The 26,580-nt window shown below is 53.0% G+C and overlaps 1 non-coding gene across 1 annotated transcript in view; it reads left to right on the forward strand.

Moving 5' to 3' along the window:
* Positions 1–26,580, forward strand: part of LOC116807514 (nuclear pore membrane glycoprotein 210) — a 150,741-nt gene that overhangs the window by 17,330 nt on the left and 106,831 nt on the right. Inside the window, exon 5 of the transcript XR_012051895.1 lies at positions 20,537–21,498. This is a non-coding gene — a transcript (nuclear pore membrane glycoprotein 210). The remainder of the gene's footprint in view (positions 1–20,536; positions 21,499–26,580) is intronic.

Here is a 26,580-nt window from a genome sequence, read left to right on the forward strand (position 1 = left end):
CGTTCTGGGCCCTGGCATATGCTTATCGCACCCTGCTAGATACTGTAGGGCAGCAGACAGAGGAAGGGGGGCAGGGAGATAAATCAGCAGCTATCCCAGTCACTCAGGCTGCAGCCAACAGCCCAAGCTCAAAGCCAGCAGCTAAACCAGACTGTGAGCCTAAGCTAGGAGCTAAACCAGACTGTAAGCCTCAAACAGTGGCTGTTGCTACGAGCACAATGGGCCAGTGATATCTCAGGCCATCAGGGCAGAGATGGCACCTGTAAGTGGGCACAAGACCAAGGGGTGGATCTAACCATGGACAGTATTTCTCAGGTGATCCATGACTGTGAAGTGTGTACTGTGATCAAGGAGGCCAAGCGAGTGAAGCCCCTGTGGTATGGTGGGCGGTGGTCCAAGTACAAGTATGGGGAGGCCTGGCAGATTGACTACATCACACTGCCCCAGACACGCCAAGGCAAGCGCCATGTGCTCACAATGGTAAAAGCCACCACAGGATGGCTGGAAAAAGTTCTTTATAGAAAGGGTTGTCCAGCCCTGAAACAGAATGCCCAAGGCAGTGGTGGCACCCCCATCTTGGCGTGGGGATTTAAAAGCCATGTGGATATGGCACTTGGGGACATGAGTTAGTGGTGGAATTGGTTGGACTCAATCTTTTCCAACCCAAATAATTCTATGATTTTACATTTAGCAGAGAATGTTTACTGTTAGACCTGGAATCTCAGACATTTCCACAGCAGTAATCCAAATGGAGATGTGTAATTAGTAGCATGAGTTGTGGAGACTTCTGAGGCGGGGAAGATGATCTTTAGAATCATGGTATTTGAAACTTTGGAGACTTATGCTTGGATATTTCTTTGACTGCCAGCTCATGGAAACATTATCTATGGGATCTGTCTCACCGTTTTAAGAGTAACAGTATAAGAGGAAAAAAAAACAACAAAAACCGAAAGAAAGCAAGAAACCAGAACACTGCTAGAGAACTAAACCTGCTCTGTATGATTGCTTAACTTTGCTAACTTCTGGCAGCTTGAATATTTCCCTTAATCAGAGAGAGCTGATAGGAATGGACAAGAAAAAACAGACCCTTCCATATCAGTGGGCATGAACATTGCCATCCACAAATAAGTGTTCATGTTAAGACTACCCAGAGACAAGCAGCATTGCATAAGAAGCCGAACAAATACCAAAAACATTTCCTTGGTACTGGAAGCAAAAATGTCTTGAGAAGGAAAATGTAATAGCATCCTACTAATAGTAATTTGCATGTTAGTTAATTTACTTGTACTAAAAATTATGCCAGTCACATGCAGCCCTGCCTCCCTGGGAGGATGGAGCACTGGAGGGAGTGGGGGTGTGGTAATTAGCCAAGTTTTCCTTGGTATCCAGACTGACCCCATTGCTCCGTGTTCTCCTTCTGCTTCTAGGATGGTGCACCGATTCAGACAACTGGATTCAAAGGTACTTCTGTCCCAGATTGCTCCGGGGAATATGATTCTCTCTGGTAAAGCAGGGGGTGTGCCATGGCAAGGAAAATGAGCCTCCCAGAGTCGTGTGCAGTCTGTGTCACTGTCACCAGGGCCCCATTTTAATTGAGCTTTTTTACCGTGCTCTTTTGATTCCACAGATAGGAGTGTGTAGGGCGTGTAGTGATTAGGACAGAAGGGAATGGTTTTGAACTGAGAGTAGGATTAGATGGGATAATGGGAAAAAATTCTTGGCTGTGAGTTTGGGCCCACCCTGGCACAGGGTACCCAGAGAAGCTGTGGCTGCCCCTGGATCCCTGGAAGTATCAAAAGCCAGGCTGGATGGGGTTGGAGCAGCCAACAATGAGCTGTGAGGTCCCTTCCAAGCCACAAGAGCTTTATATGATGCAGGAAAATGAAACAAAGACACTTGCTTAGCACTGGAGGAGTGTTTCTCAATATTCCTTGTGGGATGGAATAAAACGAAGTAATTTACATCTTAAACTGCAACATTCAGCTGTATAACAGGTCCATGAAATGCCAGTGGGAAGAAGGGATGTCACACACTTGACATGTCCCCATCGCAAAGGTGTCTGTCAAGTTTAGCTTCTGGTGGTGTTGGCCTGGTGTAATTAAGCAATATAAGGCTACCCATCTACCAGAGAGCACATTATGAGAATTGCCATGCAAATAATCTTTTTATGACTGTGATGTTGAAATGGGTATGTGTGTTCACAGTGGGTATTTTCTGAGGCTTGACTGAATTATCTGTTTGGCCTCTGAAGTGAGAAGTGGCTTTGGTATGAAGCAAAGACTTTTCCAGAAGCTCAGGTGAAAAGACCCACATATACTTCAGAGTACTTTTTTTTTTTGTTACTGTCAAATAATTTAGATTGCAAAATAATAGCTTGCTTCCAGACTGAAAGGGAAGTGGTGAGTGAGTCTGTGGCTAGTGATGCTTTTCTTGAAACTGAAAGGAGATCTGCTAACCTTAATTCTCTCCTGAAAAGAAATACCCATCTCTTGCTTCTCTCTTCTGGTAACTGCTGGTTAACTCTCTGAAATAGAGGCATCAGGACTCGCTGCATTAATTGCCCTGATGAACACTGTACTTGGGACTGTCCTCTCAAGCACTCTTGCATTTGGTGTAATACTTGCAGAGGCAATTACTTGTTACTTTCATTGCTCATTAGCATTGCATTCCTTCAGCTAGATGGACTTTACAAAAATAACCTCCTCCTTTTTTTTTTTTTTTTTTTTTTTAAGCTCTCTGATTTGAAGGGCTTTCTGAAAGAGATTTCCAGTAAAATTAAATGAGTGGAGCTGAAATTCAAGAGCAGCTACTGGAGCAGGGTAAGCCCACTTTAAATCCATTGTCTGCCTTGAAATCAAGTTACCAGCATTTGTGTTGGTGTTAAATTGGTGTGTCTTTGAAAGAAGAGCTAGTATTAATTGTTGATGGTTATATTCATAGTGTCTGATACTGGGGAAGAAAGGAGACACAAATTCTCTTCCTCAATTGTGTTTTTCTTTATGAAAAGTACAGTTTTCCATCTGGGGTTTCTATCAATTTTTGGCACTGTTTAAAATACCTTGTTTTGCTCGCTTGCCTCTGAATAACTGTGACTAACCCAAGGTTATTTTAGTTGTCTTTGTGTTGGAGGGCATCTAGAAAATGAGGAGCTGCTGTGCTGGATCCTTTACCCTTGGTATCTTTTAACTCTGAAGAGCAGGCAATCCAAATAGAAAAGACAGAAGTGAGGGCAGGAGTAAGGTTTATTTTTCCACTATCAAAGTGGGGCATTAGGCTGGATTGCTGTAGCCTTCCTGTGTCCTGTGCAATAAGCTGCAGTGTGAGGAGCTGACCCAAAGCCTCAGGTCCAGTTTGAGTGTCCGGTCATCAGCCTTGTGTCCATTTGCCTTCTGTTTCAAGAAAGAATTGGTTTGGGTCCCACAGTGGGATGTGAGAGGCAGACAGAATATTGATGCAGAGAACACTGTCACCTTTAGAGACAGAAGGTTAAGAAGTGTAACTGTTGAATGGGATAATCTGGAACAACTTGATCAGCCCGGACCTTACGGCCTGGCTCTTTCTTCCACAGAGCGGTTTTGTCCAAAAGACCTTAAACTTGTGCCAAACATTCCCCAGTCAGCTCACTCTTTTCCTGGGAGAACTGGATATTCACTTGACCTAAGTTCCATTTAGTCATGAATGACTTGCAACCACCTAATAAAATCTACAAGGATCACCAGTTCCTGGGCTGCTTCTGGGATGTGCTGGACTTCAAGTTGCCTAAAAAATAGGCTGTAAAATAGTGGAACTCTGGAGGCCATTTAGTCCAGTGCTGCTAAAACAATGCCAGCACAGATCAAAGGGAGCTGCAGTGTGGCTGGAAAACAGGTTGTAATTAGATACAGTGGGGCAGCCTGGGACAAGGGAGGGTAGTTTATGATGGAGCTTGTGGAAAGGGACCTCTCATGATGGATGACAGTGCCTTCAGAAGAATCCTAGAATCCCAGAATGGTTTGGGCTGGAAGGGACCTTAAAGCTCATCCAGTTTCACCCGCTGCCATGGGCAGGGACACCGTCCCCTGGACAAGGCATCCAATCACCCGAGCTGATGAATTGAGAGGATGAAAGCAAAGCCCTGAGGTGGGCTGGGAGTTCTACTCTCCAATTCTTTCTGTTGCTCACACAGGTACCAATTAATGAAGAATAATTGCTCGGAGCTGGCAGCAACCCCCAAGCAGATGGTAACAGAGGCACCAGAGTATCAATGTCTCAGCAGGAGTCAGCAGGATTTTCTTGCAATTTTTATTTTTGTTGATCAAACAGTCCTTTCTCCTTGTTGCAAGGTTGTGGTGAAACTGGAGATGACTGCTTATCTCCTGACATGATTCCTGCCCAAACTCTTCTCATCTGCCCTAAGGTCCAGTGGCAGCAATTAGTCCTTGTTAAGCTGCTGTTGCAAATCACTCCTATTTCCAAGAGTTCTGCTGCTGTTGCCAAAATCCCTTTGCTTTTCCATTTCACTTGGAGGGACCTGTGCGTGGCTTTCCTTCAAGCACTAATTGCATGTCTGAATGAATCAATCTCCCTTCCTGTTCTGCCCTGTAGTAGCTGGATCTTGCTTGTTCCTTGCACGGGCTGTCAGACCTGCTGGGGTCTGGAATGCTGATGTGCCAGAATGCAGTGCATTTCAGCATCATCCCCCCAAGGAAAGCCTTTGGTCCAACCCTGCATCCCTATTTCAGACTGTAAAGGAACACTGTGGGACTTGTTCCCCCTCTACCCGGAACCTTTCAGCAGTGCAGAAGCTCAGCTATTACAGCCCTGCATGGGAGAGACATAAATTCATCTAGGAACTGTTTCTAAGGCTTTGTGGGCAATCCTTCCTTGGTTTCAGTCATGAAAATTTGTATTCTGGGAATGTTGGAATTCATTTGACTTTTCCAATGTGTTTGCTGATCTTTGCAGCTGGAAATGGAAAAGAGATTGTTGGAACCTTTAAATAGAGCAGTGCTTGATATGGTCAGGTGGTGCTTTCTGTCTAAAATAGCAGCTGAATTCTGTCACTTTTTTTTTTTTTTTTTTTGTATAACTGAGAGCATAGCCAACTGAAGGCACTACAAATAGCATTTATTTACATGGCAAAGCATTGTATCAACCTTCCTTCCCAGTGTCTTGGAATCATGGAATCACAGACTCACCAGAGGAAAGGACCTGCAAGGATCATGGAGTCCAACCCCTGGCCCTGCATAGACACCCCAACAATCCTATCCTATGCATCCCTGAGAGCATTGTTCAAATGTTCCTTGGGCTCTGTCAGCCTGGGGCTTTGCCCATTCCCTGGGGGAGTCTGGTCAGTGCCCCAGCACCATCTGGGAGAAGAACCTTTTCCTAAAATTCCACCTTACCCTGCCCTGACACAGCTCCAGCCGCTCCCTCAGGTGCTGTCCCTGTCACAGAGAGCAGAGATTGGAGCTGTCCTTTGGGACAGAGATGCCAGCCATGCTGAGACCTCCTCCTCTTCTCCAAGCTGAACAAGCCAATTGACCTCAGCTGTTCCTCATACAGCTTCCTCTCCTGGCCCCTCATCATCTTCATTCCCCTCTTTGGATACTCTCTGCAGGCCTTATATCCTTATGATACATTCAGAGAGGTTGCTGCTCTTTTCTCCCTGCATTTCATCACCCAACTGTACTGTATGCTGTGCATGACATCATCCTGGGGTCTCCAGCACTAACAATAGCAGTGGTATCTGTTTTCATGTGGAAATATTTCCTGCTGAAAAGTAAAGGAGCCAGGCTTTCACTGATTCACATGGCAGTTAGCTGCATCATAAATTCTTGAGATAAGGTTCCTTTCTGGAAATTATTTTTCCCATATCATTTGTCTGCCTTGGATGTGAAAATTGTGCTTTTTGTTCACTCCCTTCCTATATAAAACCTGTGGAATGCTTTCAACCCTTCCGGGAAATCCCAAGGGCCTTGCCTTGGAAGAATATACAATAGTCTCCACCTAGGCTTAAAGAGAAGACTTCTGCCATGGAGCCTTGCAACACCAGGATCCACCCCCGTTCCTTTCCCCGTGTCCCAAATTCTTGCAGTTTTTCCTTTCCCTGTTTCCTCATTGGTCCTTGGTCGTGGTATCCCTGGTGGCTGGCCCCGTCTTCCCTGTAGGCCAATGCCCTTTGCCCTGCCCTTTGTGCTGCCCCCGTGCCCTCAGACCATTGGCCACTGACCCCTGCTTAACCTTGTGCAGAGCACATGGCCAGGTCTTTGTCCCTGATCCCTTCAGCCTGGTGGATGCAATAAACCTTTGCTGGAATACATCATAAATAGACCCTTTCTGTCTTTCCTCTGCTGGGCTATGTGTGTGTGTGGACTTGAAATGGCTGTTCTTGTGTGCCTTAGCGCTCTCTCTTGTCCCCCTTTTCGTCCCAGCTAGCTCTGTGAGGGGGGGGGAGCGCTGGCAACTTCCGTGTTTTCCGGCGAACCCTCGCGGGTAACTGCCGGTGCTGCATGGGTCTGGGAGCTTAGGCGAGTCCCGAGGCGAACAAAGGAGAGAGACTTTTTCCCCCGCGGGCGAAATCTCGGTTTATTATGGCTTGGTTGGGGAGGAAAAAACCGAGAAGCTGCTGCGTGCTAAGTTCGAGTTTGTCCGTGCCGCCTGGCCGATTCAGGGGCGGGGCGGCGCGCTCCGGCGCTGGCCGCGATCCAAGAGACGCTGTGTGCAGAGCCGCGGCGCTGCTGCCGGCACGTGCAGGAGCCGCGGCGATCCCGGAAGCGGCGGCGGCTGCGGTTCGGCCGAGGCAGCGATCGCGGTGCAGTCCGAGGCTGCCGCGGTCGCCCGAGGCAGCGGCAGCAGCGGCAGTCGGGGCCAGGCGGGAGAAAAAGCCCGCGGGTCGGGCAGCAGCAGCAGTCGGGGCCAGGCGGGAGAAAAAGCACCGGGGCGTCCCCAAACCGGCTCTATAAGTACGGGATAGGGGAAACCCGGGGCGGCCAATGAGATAACGCCACGGGGGGACTTGGGGATAGTGGGGTGCAGGGGTCCAATGGGAGATGGACAGATGGAAGGGTGCCCGGTCGTCTCTCGACCCCGCCGCATGGCTGACAGATGGTCTGAGAGACGTAAACAAAGTGACTAAGCACTTCCTCGGGAAGGCAGACCGCGGGGGGAAATGGGAGAACCCGGGGGGTCACTTACAGAGTGCGGGGGGGATACATGGAATGACCTTATACATAATAGAACGTATAATAACACAATTCCACAACTCCCTCTTCTGTTTTTCAAAAGAAAAGAACGGAAAATAACTTAAATGGGAGGTTTTACAGTCCTTTTCCCCATCGTTGAACCCAATGTCTGCTCGGTGTCTGTGTTGAGCAGATGTCAGCTCTGATGGGGCGGTGAAGACTGCGTGGTCGATGTGCGCGGTGGAATTGATGACCTTTAAACCTTTAAACATTACTAAAACTCATAATAAGTACAATGAATGTTAACAGCAACATAATTCAGCACTCTGGGGAGGGGAGGTTTAAATCAAAAGGGAAAGGTGAGTCCAGGGAACTGCATGGTGAAAGGGAAGGCTCTGAAATAGAAGGTGCTGAATCAAAAAGGAAGGGGGGAGACTTTCTCCGTCGGCGGAGGGCTGCATGCTTCACCTGAGGATCCTTTTTCTTATCCGTCTGGTGTTTGGGGACATATGGCCGGACAAATTTGGACGGGACCCATCTCAGGCCTGAGGGCGTGGACACGCAAGCGTATCCCCGTCCCCAGGTAACTAACTCATAGGGCCCTTCCAGCTGCCAAGTCTCTGGATTTTTGATGATCACTGGTGGTTTTTCCCTAACCTTGCTCAGCTCGTGGTTGTTAAAGTGCCTGGTGACTGGTGGGTTGAGATTTTCAAAAGAACAATTTAGGAAATTCAGTGTAAAGAGGGCACGCGCGAGCCGAACTTGGGGGGACTCCACCTTCATAGTTGGTGTTTGCTGTTTCAGCATGCGTTTGAGACTCTGATGAGTCCGTTCCACCACTGCTTGACCTGTCGGGGAATATGCGATGCCAGTTTTGTGCTCTATTCCCCATTGCTGCAGGAAGCTGGCAAATCCCTTGGATGTGTACCCGGGGGCATTATCTGTTTTTATCAATTTAGGGACGCCCAGCATAGCGAAGGCCTGTATCAGATGCTTTTCAATGTCTTTGGCCTTCTCCCCTGCGTGGGCAGAAGCAAAGACTGCCCCAGAGAAAGTGTCCACGGAGACATGGACGTACTTCATCCTCCCAAAGGAATGGATGTGAGTAACGTCCATCTGCCATACCTCGCAGGACTTCAGACCCCTAGGGTTTGCCCCTGAGCTCACCGATGGTAGGGGGAGCGACTTGCAGGACGGGCAGGTGGCCACAATGGCTCTGGCTTGGTCACGAGTGAGGTGGAATTGCCGGACCAGCCCGGGCGCATTCTGGTGGTAAAACTGGTGGCTGATCTTAGCCTGCTGGAACTTATCTGGGAGCGGAGCTACCTGAGCCGGGGCAGCAGCGAGAGAATCGGCACGCCGATTGCCCTCGGCCAAAAACCCTGGTAAGTTGGTATGTGACCTGATATGCATCACATAAAAGGGTTGCTCTCGGTGGGAGACTAGCTTAATCAGTTTCGAGAGCAACTTGTGCAGGGCTTCGTTGGACACGCCCTGCAGGACTGCATCCTGCGCTCTAGACACCACACCAGCCACATATGCCGAATCAGTTACCAAATTAAAAGGTTCAGAGAATCGCTCAAAGGCCCTGACGACAGCAGCCAACTCAGCTATTTGAGGGGAGCCTTCCACCTCCACAATGTCTGTCTCCCACTGCTGCGTCTGGGGGTCTTTCCAAGTTATCACAGACTTGTGGGAACTCCCGGACGCGTCTGTGAAAACTGTCAAGGCTTTGAGTGGCTTTTTGCTCTGAATTTGTTTGATGGACAATGCGAATTGAATTTCTGATTCAAAAATTTTGTGGGCTGGTCTCAAAACTGAAATTTTGCCTGTGTAGCTGTCTAGAGAGAACTGCAGGGATTCATTTTCCTGTAACAGATGTTCTAGCATGGCCTTGGTGAATTGGCCTGATTCCAATTTGATGGGAATGTGAATGCATTCGAAGTCACATCCAGCTAACTCTCTGATCCGAGCTCTCGCTTTGCGGATCAGTTCCGCTACTAACTCCTGTGGCCTTGTCATTCTCTTGGACCGATGGTGACTTAGGAAGACCCATTCTATGATGGAGAGTGGGTCCCTTCGGTCTTGGTCCTTGCCCTTCCTTGGGGTGTCTGTCCATTGAAATATCACACCATGGAGGTGTGGCAGTCTGCCCAATATGATGAATTTAAAAGGCAGGTCCGGATCATACCAGTGGGCCTGTCTGGCAGACATTGTCTCCTGGACCTTAATCAAAGCTGCTTGGGCCTCTGGGGTGAGTTCCCTGGGAGAACTCGGCTCCTCCCCCCCTTTCAATAAATCGAAAAGAGGGGCTAGGTCTCTGTTTGTAATGCCTAGCCATGGCCTCACCCAGTTCAAAGAACCGCACAGCTGCTGGACGTCTGCTAGGGTCCGAATTTTGTTTTTGATGGCCAATTTTTGCGGAGTAATAGTCCGCTTGGTAATTTCCAAGCCCAGGTACTTCCAGGGTGGCATCTTTTGAATCTTATCTTCTCGCAGCTCGAACCCTGCAGCAACCAACGCATCGGTTGTCAGGTTAAGCGCGTGTGTAAGGAGATCGTCATTGGGAGCACAAATCAAGATGTCATCCATATAATGTTGGATGATCACGCCCTCGGTGGCTGTACGGACTGGGGTCAGCAATGAAGCTACGTACCGCTGGCAGATGGTGGGCGAGCATTTGAGGCCCTGTGGCAATACTCGCCAATGGTACTGCTCCATTGGGGCTTCTCGGTTAAGGGACGGAACCGAGAAGGCAAAACGTGGTGCATCGTCTGGGTGGAGTGGGATATGAAAGAAGCAATTTTTGATGTCAATCACAGCCAATTCCCAATCTTTGGGTAACATTGTGGGGGACGGCATCCCTGGTTGGAGTGGACCCATATTTTCGATCACATTGTTGATGGCACGAAGGTCGTGGAGCAACCGCCATTCGTCTTTGCCTGGTTTTTTCAGGACAAAGACGGGGGAATTCCAAGGAGATGTTGTTTCTTGGATATGTCCTTTGGCAAGTTGTTCTGCCACGAGCTTTTGGAGCGCTTTTAATTTTTGTTTATTGAGCGGCCACTGCTCTACCCAGATTGGAACATCAGAGAGCCAATTTAACTTTTGGGTAGGACGCTCCTCAGTGACCGCTGCCTGAAAAACCTGGGGGGTAGGAATGGTCAATGAGACCCCCCACTGAGCCATCAGGTCCCTTCCCCACAGGGGCTCCGTGTAATCCAGAACAAACGGACGCAGGTAAGCTGTCTGTCTGTTTGGCCCCTCAAATTTGATGATGTTTTTTGACTGTTTTGCCAATTGTGCCCCTCCGACACCTTGAATGTGTCCAGCCACGTCCTGCAACTCCCAACGCGACGGCCAATCCCGTGAGGGAATGACTGTGACGTCTGCCCCTGTGTCCAAGAGGCCGTTAAGCCACTTGTGCTCACCGCCATTCCATATGTAACACTCAATTTTGGGTCTATCCTTCCCAATCACCTGGGCCTGACACACCTCGTAGATCTGCTTTGCGGATTTTCTCCACAGGTCTTCTGGGTAGACAGGGGCCCCAGATACAGGTATGGCCTGGGCGATGATTTGCCCTTTGGGAAGGTAGACTGGCGGGTGAGCACAGTGCAGCCACAGCACCAGATGTTTAGGGTTTGCAGGTGTCAAATTGGGTGCGATAGTGATGTCGAGTGGCGTGTATTTTGTGTCCCCAAGGACGATGTACTTACTGTGGAGTTTTCTCCAGGTCCCTGGGTCCTGTGTGTCCACTGTGACAAAGTGCCAATTGCTGTCCCTGAGCAGTAGGGGTTCGGTTAGGGCCAACCTGTATGGAGAGAAGTTGGACTGGGTGTTAAGGATGGGCCTGGGATGGTCGGGGTCCCGACCAAGCCATGCCTGTGAGATGAAATTCCCAACTCCTCCCACGCAGGCTGGTTCACCAGCTCTCGTTCCCCTATTGTGCACTCCAGAAATGTCATGTTTGGTATTACAGTTATTGTCCTCAGGTGGGTATGCTACTGTGTTGTCCCTCCTGCCCCTTGATGTTATGTTTCCCACCAAATTTTTGTCCTCACGCAGGGAGGGACTGCGCTGGGAAATCAGTTTTTTGAATGTTCCCCTGAGTTGGAGGCACCTTGCCCTTGCTGCTGTTTTTTAAAGCGCAAGAAGTCCTCTTTGAGGGGGCAGTGAGATGCCCAGTGTCCTTTATTATTGCACAGGTTGCAGGGCCGTCCTGGATGGTAGCCTTTGGGTGGTGGCCCAGTGAAGCGGCGTGCAGGAGCTGGGGCCGCGGATGGCGTGTGGGCTTCGGCAAAGGAGACTCTCCGTGATGGCGTTTGGGGTGTCCCCTGAGGGTCCTTTGAAGGCAGGGTGACCCTTTGAGCGCACACGTCCAGCATGTCCTGGAGCGTCGGCTCTGGGTCGAGGGGCAGGCTCAGCATCGCCTGTCGGCAGGCCTCGTTGGCATTCTGCAGGGCGATCTGCTTCACCATGCCCTGCCTCAATCCGTCCTCTGGCACCTGCGATTCAGCTGCCCTGTACAACCTGTCTACGAAGCTAACGAAAGATTCCTGTGTCTCCTGCTTAATAGAAAAACAGTTAACAACAGGACCACGGGGTTTTAGCTTAAAAAATGCTTTTTCTGCTGCATTGGCAGTTGCTGCCAATGCCCCCCTTGGAATCTTTTCAGCCTGTGTTGTTGCCACATCCCAATCCCCTATCCCGCACAGGTGGTCAATGGTTAACATGCCTCCATCGGTGTCAGAGGAGGTCTCGGCTTTTGCCCAAAGTTGCGGTAATGCATCCCGTACCTCCCGCCTCCATGCGGATTCCCATACCAAAAACTCAGCTTGACTAAGCAAGCACAAAAACAGAGCGCGGATGTCAGCAGGGACGTACTCATTGGAGGAAAGTGTGACTTTTAAAAGTCCCCTAAAGTATTCACTTTCCCGACCAAAGTCTTTTTGGGCTTTGCAAATATCTCTAATCACAGCCTGTGGGATAGGGGTCCACTGTGCCAAGGGTCTGCCCCTCTGCCGCGGGGTGTAGGTGACTGGTGCGGCAGAAAAGGCAAGCAGGGGTTGCAGCAGGTCGTGGCTTCCCCCCTCCCCCCCTCCCTCCTCCTCCGCCCCCCCCCCTCCCTCGGGAACCGAGGCGTGGGAACCAGAGGGCGGGTCGCGGGAACGGAGGGCGGAGGCAGGACCAGGGCTAGGGGGTGTGGCTGGTGTTATCTCACCCCTAGGGGCGGGGTCGGAGGGAGGACTGATGAATGATTCATTAGGGGAGGTGCCAGAAGGGGGTGGAGGGGAGGGGTGGGTGGGGAAGTCTCGAGAGTGGGAGGGGTTGGCTGTAGGGCGGAGGGGGTCGTTAGGAGACAAAGAACGCAGGGAGGGGGAGGGGTATGCCATGTGGTCGCCTCCATCTTGTGCCCTGGGGCAGGGATCTGGGGTTTTAAAACTCACAACTTTGTAACGAGAGGAGGTTTGGGGAGGGGAAGGGTGCAGGGCGATGCCAGCATCGTCCTGCGATGGAGCCTGGGGGTTAACAGAGAGGCCAGAATCTGCCTGCGGCTCGTTTTGCCGGGATGCCTGTCTGAGAATCCCCGGGCTAGGGAGAGAGGGATAGGAGAGGGTTTTTGGGGGATTTGGGGGGCTTGGGAGGCAGCGTTCGCCCTGTGGTGGCTCTGGCTTCCCTTCGCAGTTATCTTTAACAATATTCTTTAATTGGATTGCCAGGTGGATAAAAATTGAGAGGGACTGATCCTCTTTTTGGGCAATTTCTTTTTCCACTCGGTCCCAGAATTGGACTTTGTACAAATTTTCCTGCGACAGGTCCTGGAAAGACTGCAGAAGCCACCGTGCAAAACGCTTCACGTCTGATTTTTTACATTTCTTCCCTCCCCCCACTAAAATTCCTAGGGTTTGAACATAAATTCTCTCCTGTGACACAGACATTTTTGCACCCATTATGTCGATGTTAAGGCGTGTCACAACCCTCGCGGCTGGTAAAATATCAAAAGAAAAAAAAAAGACGCCTGTCGGAGACTGGGAAGCCCTCCCTTACACTCCCTGAAGCGGGAGACAAAATGTGGGCTCTTACGCCCTCTTGTGGGGGAAAGAGAAACTCACCCCAAAGGGAGCAAGGCGTACCCAGCCCAGGGGGACCCCGGTAACTCACCACGGGTCCGGCGACGTCCGAAGGCGAAACGAAAAGTCCAGCTGCGAAGTTTTCGCCGTGGGGGGGCCGAGCTTCGGCGGTGCTAGCCAAAGGTGCCGGCCCCACCCCTCTGGAAGCCCTGGCTCCTTAAAACGGAACCACGGCTTGCGAGGGTGTTGTAACGTCCACGAGGTAAATCAACGAGCTTTTCGGGGCTCGGTGGTCCTCAGTCCGTGTGCTTGGAGCTCCCAAGCAACGCGTTGGGCGCCACAACTGCCTTAGCGCTCTCTCTTGTCCCCCTTTTCGTCCCAGCTAGCTCTGTGAGGGGGGGGGAGCGCTGGCAACTTCCGTGTTTTCCGGCGAACCCTCGCGGGTAACTGCCGGTGCTGCGTGGGTCTGGGAGCTTAGGCGAGTCCCGAGGCGAACAAAGGAGAGAGACTTTTTCCCCCGCGGGCGAAATCTCGGTTTATTATGGCTTGGTTGGGGAGGAAAAAACCGAGAAGCTGCTGCGTGCTAAGTTCGAGTTTGTCCGTGCCGCCTGGCCGATTCAGGGGCGGGGCGGTGCGCTCCGGCGCTGGCCGCGATCCAAGAGACGCTGTGTGCAGAGCCGCGGCGCTGCTGCCGGCACGTGCAGGAGCCGCGGCGATCCCGGAAGCGGCGGCGGCTGCGGTTCGGCCGAGGCAGCGATCGCGGTGCAGTCCGAGGCTGCCGCGGTCGCCCGAGGCAGCGGCAGCAGCGGCAGTCGGGGCCAGGCGGGAGAAAAAGCCCGCGGGTCGGGCAGCAGCAGCAGTCGGGGCCAGGCGGGAGAAAAAGCACCGGGGCGTCCCCAAACCGGCTCTATAAGTACGGGATAGGGGAAACCCGGGGCGGCCAATGAGATAACGCCACGGGGGGACTTGGGGATAGTGGGGTGCAGGGGTCCAATGGGAGATGGACAGATGGAAGGGTGCCCGGTCGTCTCTCGACCCCGCCGCATGGCTGACAGATGGTCTGAGAGACGTAAACAAAGTGACTAAGCACTTCCTCGGGAAGGCAGACCGCGGGGGGAAATGGGAGAACCCGGGGGGTCACTTACAGAGTGCGGGGGGGATACATGGAATGACCTTATACATAATAGAACGTATAATAACACAATTCCACACTTGTGGCCTTACTCAGAGTAGCTTCTGAAGGTGACACTTTGAAGGAGGCTGCAGCATGTCTAGCACCCTGCCATGTGGCAACAGAAACCTGCTGTGTGATTGCCTGAAGCTGTAGAGATCTATTGTTGTGTGAACGTAACTGTGAAACCATGTTCTGTAAGGTCTGAATTCTGGAGTCAGTCCATGGCCGGTGCTGCACCCAGGGGCACCAGCCCATGCTGCACACGCTGCTCCCTTCCCAGAGGCCGCACGGGCTCTTGTCCAGGCTCCAGGCTCCTGCCAGGGCCGATGGAGCCGTGGCCTGGTGGGGCTGCGGGGCGGCACCGCGGCTCCCCGGGCAGCAGCCGGCCCTCTGCCCCCTCCAGAGCCAGCGCCAGTGTTTGGTGCCAGCACCTGCACGGGGAGCCCTGCAGGCGCTGTTGTCTGGCTGCTGCCAATAAGGGGCAGGGGGCAGAGGCAGGGCTGGCGGCCAGCCCGGGCCCTCGCGGCTGCCCAGGCCAGGTGCTGTGACCGAGGCCCCCCGACACAGAGCTCTGGGCCCGCAGAGCTGCTGCCACCATGGGGAGGGTGGCCAGGTCTCCTGGAGCAGGGCTGCGGAGGCACTTCTGCCGCGGTGGCTCTGGACCCCACAGAAATAGCAATGGAACGTGCACAAGAACAGCAGGTCTGCTTGCAGCACTTCCCTTGGCTGCTCCTTTAGGGTGCTTGCACCACACTCGGAGACACAGAACACCTTCTTTTCCTCTGAGCGGTATTCCTGTCCTCTGCACTTTCCCAATGCACCAGGTATTAGCTGCTGGATTCAACTAGACACACAAACTGCTGCATTAAACTTTCCACTTGGCTGGTTTTTTATTCCAGAATGCTTTAAAAATGCACAGAAAAGTCCAATGAGATGTGACTGTGTCTCTGTCCTGTGAATTTCGCTAGATACTGGAGCTTTTGTGTTGCTGCTAATCCCTTCTATGGAAAAAATTAATTCTAGGGAAGAGCAACATCATCTGACAGACACCAAGTGTTGCCAGCAGTTGCTCCAGGTGCTCCTGCCAACAGCCCCTGCAGGAAGGAGCACAGCCCCCAGTGCACGTGGGTTTGGCTCCCTCTGGCACAGAAGCCCCCCAGGGGCACAGGTCTCTGGGGCAGGAGACGGGCACCAGCCCTGCCAGGGCTCGGGGCTGGCAGGTCTGCTTGGGTGGGGACTCTGCCACAGCTGCTGGTGTCAGCGCTCCCCGGGCCCCAGGGCTCAGAGCAGCATTCGTGCCCTGGCCCACAGTTCCTTGTGTGTGCCACACCCGCGGGTTTAGGGTGGCCACGGGCTGGGATGCGTCCCGAGGAGGCTGTGGCAGCTTCCATGGAAGGTTCTGTGCCCTTCCCAGCGCAGCTGTGTCGGCAACCCTGGGAGCTCCTTCTGCTGCCCGGAGCCCGCAGAGCCGGGCAGCGTTTGCTGATGGTCTGAGCCGTTCCTAAAGATCCCGTCGGGCTGTCTCAGACACTTGGGGCCAGGAATTCCTTCCAACCTGGGCCACTTTGGGTGGGCGGGGGGCGGCCCCAGGGCTGGCGGCGCAGCAGGGCTGCCTGTCCAGCAGCTCTCCTTCCTCTTTCCCCCACTGCATCTCCCTGCCTCAGGCACTGGCCTGAAACCTGGCCTAAGGACAGCTGCAGGGCCACCAGGCCCGCTGCTCCCCCTGTGTCTCTCTGGACCTCTCCCTGCCACCCTCGGGCCCTGTCACACAGATACCTTGGCACTGAACGCGGCCTCGGGCTGCTCTGTCCTTTGCAGACAACTGTGGTGATGTGGAAGATCCTCCAGGAGCCCTGTGTCCCAGATATAGTGATGGAGCATTTCTGGCAGTTATTTGTGCATCTGCTCTTCCAAGTGTTCTTCAGCACCAAAAAGATGCCAGAGGCTGTTGATACCTTCTGGAGGGGATGCCAGGAAGAACACGGCCTTGCCACCAGCCCCAACAGGTGCTCCATCCCAGTCCTTCTGTCCCTGCCACATGGCCAGGGCAGGAGCCAGTGCTCCCAGTGTGACCTGAGCTTTGATCTGCACTCAGGTTTGCAGTGAGGACCCTAAAATCCCTGCTCTGCCAAATGGACTATGAGGATGTGGTGGTGTCAATGGAACGCAAGCGTGGCTGGGACACGCTGCTCTGTGCTGACACCCACCACTGTGCCGTGGGTCTGCTGGCCAGGTGAGACCCTCTTCTCCCCATTGCTCCCAGTATTTGTGCTCTGTGTCTGGGGTATCCCACTCAGTCCCTGTGGCTGTGGGCCAGAGGGATGAGGCGTGGCCAAGCAGACTGGAAAAGGCTGGGAGAGGAGGGTGCCCAGTAGCAGCCACATCTCAAAGGGCCCAGGTCCCCCTGCAGGGTGGGGGGTGAGGACAAGAACTGCGTCAGTCTTTCCTGGGAAGGGCTTCTCCCCCCCGCTCAGGGTCTTAGTGTCATAGGAGTGGGCCCCCAGACGGATAATCATTATAATTGACTCCATGTATTGCAGAAGTCTGATCAATAATAGTCTTTATTAAGAAACCCATTGTTCTTATAGATAGGTATGATATAGGTTGATTTAATTGGTTTTCTAGTCTAAACACTATCACCATTAGTTAATTAAGAAAGCACCCTTTGGTAGACAAATCTCCGTAACATATTCCACATGTTCACAATACCAGGTGCAGCACGTTAAGATAAGAATGTTTTTTCATTCTTTCCTCTGATCTTCTCAGACTTTCTCAGGCGATGTCTGGGAAAGCTGTCTGTTTCTCTCTGAGGCCAGAGAGCTGCTGCCACATCTTAGTGCCATTTTCCGCCTTCCAGGGAGATGCACAATGAATCCATCTGCTTGTGCAAGAGCATCTCAGGCTGTCTCCTTGAGTTGCTCAGCAAAGAGATGCCATACTGGAACTTCCCTGCCCTGGCATTCCTTGTGGAGGTGAGTCTGAAGGCCAGCGCTGCCTCCCAGCTCTCTGCCCTCTCGTAGCCGCAGTGCCTGGGACGGTGCCCACGCCCTGTGCTGCTGCCTGGGCCCGGCCCTGTGCGGTTCTGGGCTCCTGCCGGCCGGGTCCCCTGTCACTGTCCTGTGCCTTTCAGGTCCTGCATTGCCTGGACTTGAGTGCAGGCAGTGACAGCATCATGGATCTCTTGTCAAGGCACTTGCTGAGTGAGCGCACAGAGATGCGCCGCCAGGTTCTAAGGGCCCTCCTCTTGCTCAGGGATAATCCCTCGCTGGTAAGGAGGGGGCAGCAGCTGAAGCCCTGCAGGCAGCGTGGGGCTGGGGAACGCAGTCACTGGAACTTGGCTGGGCTTCAGGCACTGGGGCAGCCACTCCCAGCTCTCCTGCCTCCCACTTCAGCTGCCCGAGTGCTTCGGGACAGGCCTTTGGCCTCTAGGCCCTGTGGCAGCAGGGTGGCATTTCACACACTTTTGCTCCGCACAGGCCAAAAGAATGTGGAGCCTGACCAAAAGCCTCGGGGAGCTCCTGCAGGAAAATGATAGTGATGTGGTCAGGATGACCACTGTTCTGTTAAGTGATTTGTTCCTGGATAATGACGCCCCAATACCCAGCCCCATCGCCCTGCAGCTGGCTAAGATGCTCCTGCCACTCTTTGACCATGTAAGGCTCTGTGCCCTCAGCCTGGGCGACTGGCTGCTGCCCAGACACCTGGTGCCCTGTGGAGATGCAGGCCTGAGCCAACGTGGGCCAGAGTCAGCTGATGCCAAGGTCTTGTTCCCTTCCTGTTACACAGGAGGATAGCCATGTGCAGCAGCTCTCCATGTTTGTCTTTCGAACCTTGCTGTCTGCTGTAGTAGAAGGAAAGAAGCCCCTGATGACACAAGTGTGTCAGAGCCTGCTCCCAACTCTTCTTCCACTGCCATGATGAGAACCAGCGAGTGGCAGAGGTGAGGACTCGCGGGCTGCTGCTGTCCCCCTGGCAGGGGGCTGGGCTGCCTCCTGCCCTGGCGCCTCGCAGGCTGCAGCCTCCTCCAGGTCCTGGCACAGGGATGCTGATCCTGGGCCCTGGGCTGCGGGGCCATTTCCGTGTCTCTATTGCTCTCCAGGCTTCTCAGGAAACCCTGCTTTGTGCAGCCAAATTCCTGAGCAGGAGAGATCTTGAAAAATCTGAAAAGGAGAAACTGTGGAGGTTCACTGAGATCCTGATAAGGAGGGCAGGGAAGCTGCAGCCTCAGCCTGGAGACGCCCTCTGAGCGCGGTGCTCGGTGTGTGGGCTGGTAGCTGTGCCCCTGCGCACTGCTGCAGCCCGAGGATGCGAAGGCACTTCTTCAGGCTGTGAGGTCAGTGTGACATCACAGAGAGATGTGTGACGTCACAGAGATATCAGTGTGACATCACAGAGATGTTAGTGTGACATCACAAAATGCTGTGTGACATCACAGGTGCTGTGTGACATCACAGAGAAGTCCATGTAACATTAGAGAGAGCTGTGTGACGTCACAGGGATGTCAGTGTGATATCATAGAGATGTCAGTGTGACATCAGAGAGACCTGTGTGACATCACAGAGATGTGTGTGACATCACAGAGAGCTGTGTGACATCAGCGTGATGTCTGTGTGACATCACAGAGAGCTCTATGATGTCACAGATATGTCAGTGTGACATCACAGAGAGCTGTGTGACTTCACAGTCTCAGGGTGACATCAGAGAAATGTCTGTGTGACATCACAGGAGGTTGTGTGACATCACAGAGATGTCAGTGTGACATCACAGAGATGTCTGTGTGATGTCACAGGTATGTCCTTGTTACATCACAGAGAGCTGTGTGACATCACAGAGATGTCACAAAGACATTAAGGAGATGCCAGTGTGACATCACAGAGATGTCAGTGTGACATCACAGAGGGCGGTGTGACATCACAGAGTGCTGTGTGACATCACAGAGCTGTGCGTGTGACATCACAGAGATCAGTGTGACATCACATAGAGCTGTGTTACATCACAGAGATATCAGTGTGACGTCACGGAGAGCTCTGTGACTTAACAGTCTCAGTGTGACACATGAGGAATGTCTGTGTGATATCACAGAGATGTCAGTGTGGCATCACAGAGAGCTGTGTGACATCACAGAGATGTCTGTGTGAAATCTCAGAGATGTCAGTGTGACATCACAGAGATGTCAGTCTGACATCACAGAGAGTTATGTGACGTCAAAGTGATGTCAGTGTGACATCACAGAGATGTCAGTGTGACAGCACAGAGAGCTGTGTGATGTGGGACTCAGATTCAGTCAAAGAAAGAAACTGAGAGTTTCTAGCCAGGCAAAAGCCTGGGAAAGAGCTGGGAAGGAATGTAAATAATTCTTGATCTCTCTTGTTCTCACACTGTTTATAGTTAAGTTCTATCACTGTGCGTCAGGCACTCTGAACCAATGTTGTAGCTTGTTTTCACTTTAGGACCAATGGATTTAACCTTTGCGAAGCTCTGTATAAAAGAGCAGTGTATTTTGAATAAATCGGAGTTTCACTCTCACGGCCTTCTGAATCAGTCTTCTCATTCCCGTCCTGCCTCGACAGCGACATCTGGTGACCGCCGACGTGAAGACACCTTACCCTGAAAACAGGGTCTGGTGACTCCCGACGTGGGGTCACACCCTGCCCTGAAGGGACAGGGTCTGGTGACCTGAAGTGGAATTGCGGCCTCGGTAGCAGACCTGAACCTCAGCGTCTTGCGGGGGGGTCTCCTCTGGCGCGGTTCCACGCCAACAGCCTGGAGGCTGTGATCAGACACCTCTGCCTGCTTAAGAAAGGTAACGCTGGAAGTCCACGCCTTCTGGAGAAGGCTGGGTCCTGTTGGACCGTGGACTGGCTCTTAAGAGCCTGGAACTGAGCGGGACGGGTTTTCCCTGGAATAGCAGACTGTCGGACTCTTGAAGTTGACATCTGCTAGGGAAAAGTTTCCTAAAAATGGGAAACCAGCCATCGGCAGTCGAGGAAGCAGTCTTAACTGCCTGGCGAGCCAGTTTCCCTCTTCTCGGAGCTTGGCTCTCTGAGAAGGCCCTGATCAGACTTTTGTGTTGGGCCCGGGACTGGGGATTTTCTGTAAATCCAACGTTCCCCTTTGATCGTAAGGTCTGGCTCAACATTGGACGCCGTCTCACGGCGCGAATGCGCGAAGGAGACGCCACCACGTCCGACCTGGCTGTGATTTGGGCGGGCATCGACATAACCTTTTACACAGGCAGGGATTCCGACCAGAACGTTTCGGGATCCCGGAGGCGGACCGCACCGCAGCCCGTGTGGCGGCTGGCTGCGCGGCCGCCCCCTGCGCAGAGAGCGGTACCGCCGACACTGCCCGCCCCTCCCGAGGGGGCCGGGGTGCCTTTGCCACAGCTACCAGCTTCGGCACACCCGGCATTGCATGGAGTGCACGGGGCGGCCCCGGACTGGCGGGAGCCGCCGCCGCCCGCGGCTCCGCAGCCTCCCCCCTTCCAAACTGCATTTGCGGGGGGACCAGCGCTGCCCGCGGCGCCGGGCGCAGCGGGGGCGGGTGTCGCCCCCCGACTCCTTTGCTGATGGAGCCTGCGCACCCGGTGATGCAGCCTTCGGTCCATCCCCTGGCACGCCCGCCGCCACCCGCAGGAATTCCGACTCCCGCGCTGGAGGCGCCAGCCCTGCTGACGACGGACTTCACTGTCACGCCCACCGCTGCTCCGGAAGCAGCAGCAGCAGCGACTCCGCCCAACCTGGAACCACCGGCGTCACTCCCGGGAGGAACAGCCGCAGCCACGGCGCTGCCTCCTGCGTTCCGGCTGGAAGAGCCGCCGCCGCCGCCCCCGGCCCCGCCGGGAGATGCGGCCGCAGCGCCCGCCCCGCGAGACGCGGGGGAGGGGCGCCCACAGGGCGCCGCGGTTCCGCCCCGCAATTCGGTGGCCAAGAGCCCCGTGTTGGACAATGAGTCCAGCCCTTCGTCCCCTCCAGAGTGTACCGAACTCTGCCCCTCCGAGGGGGAGCCGGCGGGGGGGGACACCGGCTTGGGCAGCAGCAGCACCACTGCTGCTCGTCCCGGAGCTGGGACTGAGGGGCGTGGGGCCGCAAGTCAGGGAGCTGTGCAGCGATCGGTTTTATTCCGCAGCAGCACAGACACTCGGGGACAGGAGAGCAGCCCCTTGTATTGGGCGGGCGTGGGTGGTGCAGAGAGTCTTGGAGCCCGGGTGAAATCCTATATTGCGGGGAAACAGCCGCACCTCGCACCCTGCGGATCCTGCTCTCGTGGGTTGCGGAGCGGGATGCCGAAGAGCTGTGGAAGAAACCATGGCTAGGCAGGGTGGGGGAAGGGCAGAAGCTCAGAGGAATTTCTAAGCTTCTCAGAGTCTGTTGGGGGCGTGCACTGATGTATGAGGTTGGGAGAGGCCACTCATTTATCAGTGGTCTTAGAGTGCCCCGGGGATCCCAAGTTCAGGGATCCCAGGAAATACCAAAAGGAGGCCGGGGGACTCTTGGCTCGGCAGAGAGTCTGGGCTCCCCCCGGCCGGGTTTGGGACACATGGCCTTGCCCACGGGGCCAGGTCCTCCGCCTTTCCTAGCGGGGCTGGGTCCTAGAGTCCACCGCTGGCTCTTAAAAAAAAAAAAAAAAAACAAAACAAAACAAAAAAGGCGGAAAGAGCTGCGTGTTTTCACTAACAGCGGAAAGAGCTGCGTGTTTTCACTAACAGCTCAAAGTCCTGGGAAGCCACGGATCAAACTCAGCCCAAGTGATTGAATTAAGGGCTGTGGCCATGGCATTTCAGAGATTTCATGGCATTTCAGAGGTTTCTCAAGTGTTGTGAATTTGGTCCTTTCTGAATTGGGTCAATTTCAATCAATTGTTTTGAAAGCCTTGAGGATGTAGTTTGGACCTAAGTTCGATTTCATCACTCAAGCTGTCCATTGAGGACATGATTGCACAGGCAAAGCCTTGCATGGTTTTTCTATTAAGTGCACACACCTTGCAAAAGTAATTCTGATGAATGCCAATCAAGGCAAACCTACTGCACCTTACTGGCTGGGACAGATCCCAGAGACCTAAAGGCTTTGCAGCTCTGGCAGAGAGATGTTACTCATTTTGTCAAATTCAAATTTGGCTGATTTGGGTATGTGCACATGTTGTAAATACCTTCTTTTCTGTCAGGTCATACTCACACTGGGAAATGGGTTTTGACAAGTTGGACTGTCAGTCTGTTGACAGTCTGACAGTGAGTTGTTACTATCTTAGAGTTGGTAACTGATTCCTTGAAAAATATAAGCTTGGAATCTCTTTGACCGATCTGAGCCAACATTCAATGAGGTTTTGAATCATCAACTAGTGAACCTCGGAGTCGTGTTTGTCCTCTCTTCTGCAAGAGACCTTGCAGAGAGGAGACAAACACTGCCTTCTTTTTTAAACTAAAAGAGAGGACATGTGGGACTCAGATTCAGTCAAAGAAAAGAAACTGAGAGTTTCTAGCCAGGCAAAAGCCTGGGAAAGAGCTGGGAAGGAATGTAAATAATTCTTGATCTCTCTTGTTCTCACACTGTTTATAGTTAAGTTCTATCACTGTGCGTCAGGCACTCTGAACCAATGTTGTAGCTTGTTTTCACTTTAGGACCAATGGATTTAACCTTTGCGAAGCTCTGTATAAAAGAGCAGTGTATTTTGAATAAATTGGAGTTTCACTCTCACGGCCTTCTGAATCAGTCTTCTCATTCCCGTCCTGCCTCGACAGCGACAGATTCAGCTCAGAAATGGGAAGCTCAAATCAAAAATGGGGAGATTCAGCCCAAAAATGGGGAGATTCAGGCCAAAAAATTAAGGAATTCAGGCCAAAACTGGGATATTCAGTTAAAAATGGGGGAATTCAGCTCAAAAATGGGGGGATTCACCCCAAAAAAGGGAAGATTCAGGCCAAAAATTGGGAGAATCAGCTCAAAAAATGGGAAATTCACCCCAATTCCCACCCCACTGACAAACCCCACCCCACTGACCAACCCCACTGACCAACCCCAACCCCACTGACCAACCCCGCCCCACTGACCAACCCCGCCCCACTTACCAACCCCAACCCCACTGACCAACCCCGCCCCACTGACCAACCCCAACCCCACTGACCAACCCCGCCCCAGTGACCAACCCCACCCCACTGACCAATCCGCCCCACTGACCAACCCCACTGACAAACCCTCCCCACTGACCAACCCCACCCCACTGACCAACCCCACCCCACTGACCAATCCACCCCACTGACCAACCCCAACCCCACTGACCAACCCCAACCCCACAGACCAACCCCGCCCCACTGACCAACCCCACTGACCAACCCCACTGACCAACCCCACTGACCAACCCCACCCCACTGACCAATCCACCCCACTGACTAACCCCACTGACCAACCCCAACCCCACTGACCAACCCCAACCCCACTGACCAACCCCACTGACCAACCCCAACCCCACAGACCAACCCCGCCCCACTGACCAACCCCACTGACCAACCCCACTGACCAACCCCAACCCCACTGACCAACTCCACTGACCAACCCCACCCCACTGACCAACCCCACTGACCAACCCCACTGTCCTACCCTCCCCACTGACCAACCCCACCCCACTGACCAACCCCACCCCACTGACCAACCCCAACCCGACTGACCAGCCCCACTGACCACCCCCACTGACCAACCCCACTGACCAATCTGCCCCACTGACAAACCCCGCCCCACTGACCAACCCCAGTGACCAACCCCACCCCACTGACTAACCCGCCCCACTGACCAACCCGCCTCACTGACCAACACCACCCCACTGACCAACCCCACTGACCAACCCCACCCCACTGACCAACCCTACCCCACTGACCAACCTGCCCCACTGACCAGCCTGCCCCACTTACCAACCCCACCCCACTGACAAACCCCACTGACCAACCCCACTGACCAACCCGCCCCACTGACCAACCTCACCCCACTGACCAACCAACCCCACTGACCAAGCCCACTGAAAAACCCCACTGACCAAGGCCACCCCAACCCCACCCAAGACCACACCATTGACCAACCCCGCCCCAAACCCACCCCACTGATGAACTCCACCCCACTGACCAACTCCACCCCAAACCCACCCCCACTGACCAACCCCACCCCACTGACCAACCCCACCCCAAGGCCACCCCACTGACCAATCCCACCCACCAACCCCACCCCACTGACCAACCCCACTGACCAACCCCACTGACCAACCCCTGTTGCCTTTATAAAGGACAACCAGGGACCTGGTTCAGGGAACAGCACGGCAGCCTGGTCTCTCCAGGCTGCTCGGGCTAATCAACACACGCAGACACCAATATGGCAGACGGTCGAAAAGCCTTTATTATCCTATCTCGTGGGTTTAAATAGTTTTGGGGGTTTTTGCTACGTCAGAGGGGGGTTGGGGGTCTCAGGGGTTAGTCGGGTAGTGGAAATTTACCAGAGCAGGTGTGGCTACATTCTTCTGGGGCTTCTGGGGTTAATAGATAACGTGGGGAAGAGAGAGGGGGAGGGGTCTATCTTTCCGTGACATCGCGCGGTCTTCCGCTCGCCTGTCCCTTACCTACCACATCTCCCCCCTCCTTATTACATACAAAATGAGGTAGTCGTAGGTATAGGCACTGGAGTGAGGTACAAACTTGCAACTTGTTAAGGAAAGGGTGGTTTAGTAGATCTGGGTAGATTTTTCAAGGCAGGTGCTGAAGGCTTTGGCTACTGACTGTGTTTGCAGTTTTTTGGTTTACAGCATTTGTTGGTGGCCTATAAACAGAATGTTTGCCCTTTCCAGACGGGCCTGAACAAACGAGACTAGTTTGTTCAGCAGGCATGGTCTTATGGTAATAGCTAAAAGCAGTATTGCCAGTGGACCTGCCAGGGCGGAAATTAAAGTGGTGAGCCAAGGTGATTGATTGAACCAGGATTCAAACCAGCTCTGCTGGGTCTCCCTGTCTCTCTTTCTCTGAGCCAGTCTGTCTCGGAGTTCTGCCATGGAGTCTTTAACGACTCCTGTATGATCTGCATAAAAGCAGCATTCCTCCTTCAAAGCTGCACACAATCCCCCCTGCTGCATAAACAAAAGGTCCAGACTTCGCCTATTTTGTAAAACTACTTCTGAAAGCGAAGAGACTGATTTCTCTAGGTAGGAGATGGATTTCTCGATCCTCTGCAGGTCCTCGTTGATGGTCATTTGCAGCTGAGAGAGTCCGTGCTGCTGGGTTGCGATGGCTGAGACACCCGTGGCTGTGCCAGCTGCTCCCAAGCCGAGCAGCATCGCGATGGTTATACCTGTGATGATTTCCCTTTTGTGGAGTCTGTCAGGTTCTTCGAGAAGATGGTATATCTCTTCGTCTGAGTGATACAAGACCCTGGGGACAATCAGAACTTGAACACAGAAATCGATAGAGTTATTAAACTTGGCAAGGAACATATAAGGATTCACTCTGGATCTCTGGCAAATTCACAGCCTAGATGCAGATGGGGTCATTCACTTGTTGGTTTTTCTGTCAGGCTTGACAACTTTAGTGCAGAAGTTGTTTTTCTGCTTTGCTAAGGTTGCATTCTCAAAACATCTGCCCTGCCCTGTGATTTGACTCAGGGTGATTCTTCTGCGGGGAGTGTCTTATCTGTACTGGTGGGGGGTATTGGCTGTGGAGTAACTGAAGGGGGTATTTAAAGCAATGCCTTCGCAGAAAAGTGGGTTTAATATCATAGCAAAACTAATAGGGGTTAGTCAGGTTTGATTTGGTTTCATTTAGGGTTAGTAAGGTAGCTTCTAAACAGGCTGGCTATGTGGAACACGAAGGATGGGGTATTTATTATGGTGACTTTTTTGAGCACCTTGTTACTTGTTGCACGACCCACCTAAATAGCTGATGAGGGTAGTGGCTTGGGCTAGCTTGTTTTCCTGGCCACAAGCCTCTAAACAGCAAAATTGCATGAAGAAAGACACTGTGCATGTTTGGATCTCACCACCGTGGGATTCTCAGGTGTTGTCTGGCAGTTTGGTGGTCTGTCATCTCCTTCTGGAGCAGGGGTGTATGTGTCACGGGGATGGTTTACCAGCGTGTCCTGTAAACAAGACTCACAGTTTCTCATTAGTTTTGTTTTGAGGGTCAGGTTTTGCTGGCAGCAGTGGG

Source organism: Taeniopygia guttata, chromosome 25 (genome assembly GCF_048771995.1).
Source record: "Taeniopygia guttata chromosome 25, bTaeGut7.mat, whole genome shotgun sequence".
Taxonomy (NCBI): domain Eukaryota; kingdom Metazoa; phylum Chordata; class Aves; order Passeriformes; family Estrildidae; genus Taeniopygia; species Taeniopygia guttata.